Here is a 7115-nt window from a genome sequence, read left to right on the forward strand (position 1 = left end):
ATGACGTCATTTTGTTGGTCAGGACCTTCATGCTGGACTTTCTTCTTGTTCTTATGAAGGATGAAGGAGCTTTTAGATAATGCCGTCTCGGCTTTGAGGTGTGGACGGACGAGACAGACATCAGCTGAACATGATGATGTCATGGCCCCGCCTCTCAACCCGATAAGCTCGCCTCCTTCTCGTGACATCACTGAACTACGCCAACATGGTGGACGACCTGCTCCAGGTGGTGCTGCAGAGGCTGCTGATGCTTGTTGCTTTAATAAGGACACATGCTGGATTTGTTCAATACAAGGATTCTTCTCTGTTTCTGGTATCATTCTGTGACAGAGTTACAGAACCACTATTGGCCTGCCACATGTACTAAAATGGTAGATGGATTTCACTTTCATAGCGCACTTCTGTGTGTGTAAAGTGCTTTACATCGTCACATTCACACACCAACGGTGGCGATGAAAGGCATCTCGTTCATCCACTGGGACCAGTTTGACATGTGGACAGGCAGAGATGGGAATCCAACCTGCAACCTTCTGATTCGGAGAAAATCACTCTACCAACTGAGCCACTACATCGTTTTGAGCCATTTCTTCATGGTGCCCTCTGGACAGGAAACGTTCTGAGTGAACGGGAGAAAAAAGATCTGTGTGGACGGGGACTAATTCTCCCAAAGGAAAAAGAGTGCTGCTGTTAAAGGACGTAAGTTGACTCAATAAGAATGATCACTTTATAAAAAAGCAGAGGGGGAGGGGGGGGGTTATGAGCTCTGCTTCTTTCTCAGTCTCGTTAACGCAACACTCTCAAGTGAAAATGCAAAACATTTGTTGCACGTACACGAAAACGGTGCTTGGCGCCATTGAAAACAACTTTTTGAAAATGCTCCGACTCTCTCATCGTGTAAACGGCGAAATGCTGCTACTCCGCCTGCGCACCACGGCCGTAGTAACCCAATCCTCTGCACGTGCTCAGTAGAGACAATCAGAACAATATTTCCCAGGTGGTGTCATGACTCCCAGTCCATATTCTTCTGGAACTTGGTGCTTTTGTTTTGACAGCCACTGAAATAACAATTCAACTTGGTAGTTTTATTTTGACAGTCACCATCATAACAATCCAACTTGGTAGTTTTATTTTGACAGTCACCGTAATAACAATCCAACTTGGTAGTTTTATTTTGACAGTCACCGTAATAACAATCCAACTTGGTAGTTTTATTTTGACAGTCACCACAATAACAATCCAACTTGGTAGTTTTATTTTGACAGTCACCACAATAACAATCCAACTTGGTGGTCTGTCCACCAGAATGTCTGTGTTCTACCAGTTTGAATTGGTACTGAAAAATTTTCAGTTTCCCTGACAGACGCTGCTGGGTGTGTGTGTGTGTGTGTGTGTGTGTGTGTGTGTGTGTGTGTGTGTGTGTGTGTGTGTGTGTGTGTGTGTGTGTGTGTGTGTGTGTGTGTGTGTGTGTGTGTGTGTGTGTGTGTGTGTGTATATCACGCAATGTCATCCGTCAACGTCGGCAGCAGGTCATCGAGAGAGAAGGAGCGATGTCGGCGGTTTAGAGATTATTTAATATTATAGTGAATGACAGAAGTCAGATGGACCGTGAGCTCTGCTGGAGACGTTCACACACCAGCGGTGTGATGGAGAAAGTATTACTGATGTGGGACCGAGCTTCCTGTGTGCCACACACACCCTCCGGCTCACCGTTAAGATGAAATCCTACATAAAAGAATGTTAACGGAAGCTTTCCGCTGCTGCAAACCGCCTCTGCACAGCATCTGTGTCGACGCCACCACCACCTCCGACGGCTCCCAGCCACTTGTTCCATGCAGCACAGATTTTAAGGGGAAGCGTGCAGGCCTGGAGAGCTGTGATTGGTCGGCTCTATAACCTCTAATAACGGGAGAGGCAGAGGCTGTGGTTGTTGTAGCTCAGGGTTAGTATTCCTACTTGTCCTTTAAAAAAGCAGTTTTACTGCTTCCTTAAAAAAATCCTGGTTTGAAAACCAGTTGATTAAAAGATATAGATATAAATAAATGAGTTAGGAGGGGTTTAAACTAATAGATAGACGTGCAACACATGAAAGAATTTAAAAATGTGCTGTTAATATTTAAATCTATTTTTAACATGCTGAACCTTCAGCAAGATGTTGGTGTCATTGTGGTGAGAGGCGGTTCCTCCGCCGGCCTCTTTTCCTTCTTTGGTTGTATTTGGAGCCTCAGACATAACGTATAACATAAATTACTATTTTATGGGCCATGAACTAATGATTTTGTGGCCACTAAACATTAAAAGTATAATTTTAGATGACATGTCTGGGACTTTACACTAACTCTGATATGTTTCATATCTTGTTTTACCGGTAAGCTCAGCTCAGCGCTCCATGGTGGCTGCAACCAAACCCACATGGAAACCATATGGTTCTCATGTCAGCAGAGCCTCGTGCACTCAAACCCTCCCTGAAAGCCCCTGAGTGCGTGTTGGTTTTAGTAATCGTTCCCCTGCAAAACAAAGACAAAGTGAAAACATCAACTTTTGCATGAACGAGCAGTGGAGCCCACTTTATTTCTGCAGCATCTGAGTCAATCAGGCAGCTCTAAAGATCCATTTCACTCCCGTCAGTTCACACGTTTTGGATTACCATGCGTCATTTAAAACCAACCTAATATGGACGCGTGATACAGAGTTCAATTATATTTGAAAGAATACAAGAGCAAACATTATGATTAGAACTCTGCCACTGTTTCTTCTTCTCTGCACTCTTTCTCCCTGTAATGTCACCAAGTATATTCCTGTAACGTCGCTGCATATGAAGGTGTTCTGCCTCCGAGTGCATTGATGCCATAGTGGATGTTGGCACGAGTGTATTAGCAGCAAACCAAGTGTCACCAATGTGTCAGGATGCGTGCTGAAGCATAAGTGTGGGGCACGTGTAAGTATTCATGCATGCAGTGAAATAATTCCAAGTGTGTGTGTACTGATGCATGCACTATAAAAATTATAAGTGTGTGTGCATCCAACTGGAGCTGAAGTTCATTCAAAGTCTGACAAATAAGAACTTTAAGAGTTAACTCTTTGCAGGTAGCTGCTGTGTAAAAGGGCTTATTTTAAACAGAGTATAAAGTAAAAGCTTTCTCCTGAGATTACGCCAAATACTTCATCATGTTTAACTTGTGGCAAATCCAGTCGCCTGTGTTTACTGAAAGATCCCGCAGCGTCACGTCGTCGTGATATGGTCTGTGGTTCCAAACCTTTGGTCTGGAACAGGGTGTCAAACATGAGGCCGAAACCACTGAGCAACTTGGAAAAATGTCAAAGAAACATTGATTTTTAAAAAAAACTAACTTCTTAAAAGTAGCAGCACAACAAGACCCGAGCTGAGGTATTGGTGAAGCTGCCATGAGAGCGAGCTAACTAGCATTAGCTTCAAAGTCATGATGTCAGGGTGTAAAAACTCCCAGAATGCAACAGCTGTGTTTCGGACATTCCACTGGATTTTGCAGCAGAAGGTTCCATTGGAATTTGATTTATGTTGAGATTGTCATCATTTTCTGTAGTATTTGTTTTGTTTTGGGAAAATATCGACATTTCCATCCGGTGCGCTCTGTACCACAGCTAAGAAAAACTTCAAAGTTTAAATATTGAAGTGATGCAGTGAAGCGCTTCCTCCTCGTGTAGAATTGTAGTATTTCTAAGTTGGGCGTGTAGACTGAGTCCGTTGTTTGTGAAGATACTGGGACATCGTGGTTCTCTGACGAGAGGACGGAATGTTGGTGGGTGATTTGGTGACGTCAAATACCAAGATGGGAAAGTAAAGTTGATCCAAATGATGAGTGTGTGAGAGGTTTTAAACTATTTATAATCGCTTGACATGAAGATTCTTAATGACTGGGTTTAATGTATTTCTTAGTAAATCACAGTGAGTTGCCTCGTGTCTGAATGGTGCTCCTTAGATACGTTTGGCTCGTCTCCATGTTATTCCTGAGCAGCCTGCTGAAGATCACATTGGGCTGCCAGTGGCTCCATGTGTTTGACAACCCTGGTTTAAGGAGTATATAACATGTTGTTAGTGTTTTAAAAATAGGTGAGTCTGCATTTCATTAATTTATGACATTTAAGTGTTTATTTTCAAAGTGTCTGCAGTGAGAGAAACATGGTGGAGCCAGGAGAAAGAGAAAGATGAATCCTTCAAAAGGCAAAGAGAGTTCACCCAGAGAGTTACAGAGAATAAGGCTTCAAACAGGAAATGGACAATTCCAGCAGAAAGCTTCATTTGTGGTGAAAAACTGGAGAATGATAGTTTGAAACTGAAGCAGCTCCAGACGACCAAACACCCAGAGGCGGAGTGAGAACCCAAAGAGTTTCTCCTCAGAGAGAAAGACGTCATCGTTACAGAACAGAACAAAGAAAGTGTGTTCAATCTTAAACCTAATCACACTTTGTCAATCCCAGCAGCTCATCGTTGTTTAAAAGTTCTAATCCTGATTCTCTGGTACTCACTCCCTGAACATCATGTCACATTCTCACTAGATCACCTGCAAAATGCAATCTGCTTATACGAGCAGGAAATTTACCAGACATCGCCTGTCGCAGAAGGTGAGGGTCCGATGTGTTCCCGGCTGGCCTTTCCCCGGTCCTCATGTCGCTTCCTTAGTTTCCTGTGTTTCCCCGAGTTCCCTAGGTTCCTGTGTTCTCCTATTTTCAGTCCCTGTCCTGTCAGTCCCTTCTCTTCCTGTGTTCCCTTGGCACCGGTGCCTTCTGAGTCTTGTAGCCCTCCGAGTCCCGAGTTCCCTGACAGGTGACAGCTGTGGACTCTGCCCGGGCCCCAAAGAGTCCCTCCCCCCTGGAGAAGCAGGGAGGCAGCTGTTGTCGTCCTGGGGCCCCCGACGGAGAGGCGGACCGACTTGATGGGTACTGACCACACGGGAACAGGTCGGCTGAGAGCAGGTCACAGGGAAACCGGCCGGACCAGACCAGGTCAGGCAAGGCTCAGTCACACGAGACCCTTGAAGCAGTGACGTGGTTCTGGTTGAGTCCGCTGGGTCCATGACTGGTCGGCTCGTTCTGTCAGGTGGTGTACGGATGGACTCAAGCATAGACTCACAGAGTTCCATAAAAACCAGAGTTTAGTTAGAAAATGTCCAGGGAACACAAACACATCCCAGGGAATCAGGAACAACGGGTGACAAGATGACAAGAGCAGCAACATGTTAACAAGACGAGACAACGAAGACAACAGAGGGAGAAGGTTTAAGTCCACTGGGAAAGGGTGGAGACAGGTGGAACTCATAACGATGGAGAGAACACAGAGGGAGAAGACCATTGGTTAAGAGGAAACATGAGGTGAGACACACAGGGGCAGACACTGGAGGTTCGTCTGAAGGGTCCCTCCTATCTCCTTATCTATGGACTATACCCTAAACCCTGGATGACATCACAGAGTTAAGGAAAGGTGTTAGGAGGCTTCCTAAAGGAGTTAAGGAAAGGTGTTAGAGGCTTCCTAAAGGAGTTAGTGAAAGGTGTTAGGAGGCTTCCTAAAGGAGTTAAGGAAAGGTGTTAGGAGGCTTCCTAAAGGAGTTAGTGAAAGGTGTTAGGAGGCTTCCTAAAGGAGTTAAGGAAAGGTGTTAGGAGGCTTCCTAAAGGAGTTAAGGAAAGGTGTTAGGAGGCTTCCTAAAGGAGTTAGTGAAAGGTGTATCTAAAGGTCCAAAGGAAGCATCAGTGGTTCCTAGACTAAAGTAGGTTCTAAAGGAAGCATCAGTGGTTCCTAGGCTAAAGGAGGTTCTAAAGGAAGCATCAGTGGTTCCTAGGCTAAAGGAGGTTCTAAAGGATGCATCAGTGGTTCCTAGGCTAAAGGAGGTTCTAAAGGAAGCAACAAGCCTCCTTTCCTTTGCTTATTGAGAATTCAGACAGTCCTCATCATGGCTGCTACACAAAACACTTCTGGGGTGAAGGAGAAGTGATGTGTGAGTGAGGTACAGGTACAGGTACAGGTACAGGTACAGGTACAGGTACAGGTACAGGTACAGGTCATCACCAATGAAAAGAAGCTATTATCTTAAAGGAAAAGAAGACAACATTTAAACAAAACTAAAAACGGATGCATCAGCAAAAATGTCAGGCAAAAAAAGTAAATAGAGCTCAGTCCCAAGACTTTACAATGTCACAGTCACACCTGGGGATGGAATAAACATGATGGTCAATACTTAGATCAAAATCAACATTTTCACAGCAAAGAATAATTTATTGTTCAATGAAAATCATGAATGATGTGCCGTTATCCAAACGTGTCCAAAAAAATTCGATCAAACAACGTGTCAAATCAAACTTAATTTATTCAGCACTTTTCATACAAAGGGTTGTAGCACAAAGTGCTTCACATAAAATAAAAAACACGCACGCACGCACGCACGCACGCACGCACGCACGCACGCACGCACGCACGCACGCACGCACGCACGCACGCACGCACGCACACACACACACACACACACACACCACCAACCCCAACTGCCCGTATCAAAATATAAAACCTGATGTAAGAATGGCCGGGCCTTGAGGATCCAAGAGAGAAAACACCACCCTCGGGGGCCGACCACACGGAGAGGAGCCACAGCCTAGAGCTATGGGGGGCCTCGCCAGCCACAGGGACCACTATATTGCACTAAGAAAATTCCTGGTCATTGTAACCCCTTCGAGTTCAGCAGGAGAACCGCATTGGGGACAGAAGTTGCTGTCCTTCTCTTGGTCTTGCAGGCTGGACATCAGAACCTGCGATCTGATGGAGCAGCTCAAATGCAGAGGACAGAGCATGTGTGGTGTCACTGAGGAGGCGACGTGACAGGCTGCATGTCTGCTACTCGTACACAGCGCTCAGGTGGAGAGCAGGAAGTCCAATAATCTTTGAACACACCTTTACAATGTTGTGCAGGCGGCTCCTGTCCTGTAGGGTGATGCAGTGGTACCAGCAGCACAGGGACAAAGACAAGATGCTTTCCATGAATGTGCAGTAGAATGTCAGCAGGATGTTCTTGCTGAAAGAAAAAGAGTTCAGTTTGCTGAGTAGGTCCATCCTTTGGTGGCACCTCCTCAGGATCCCCTCAGTGTTGGAGGAG

This window comes from Lipophrys pholis (assembly GCF_963383615.2).
Source record: "Lipophrys pholis genome assembly, chromosome: 11".
Lineage (NCBI taxonomy): Eukaryota > Metazoa > Chordata > Actinopteri > Blenniiformes > Blenniidae > Lipophrys > Lipophrys pholis.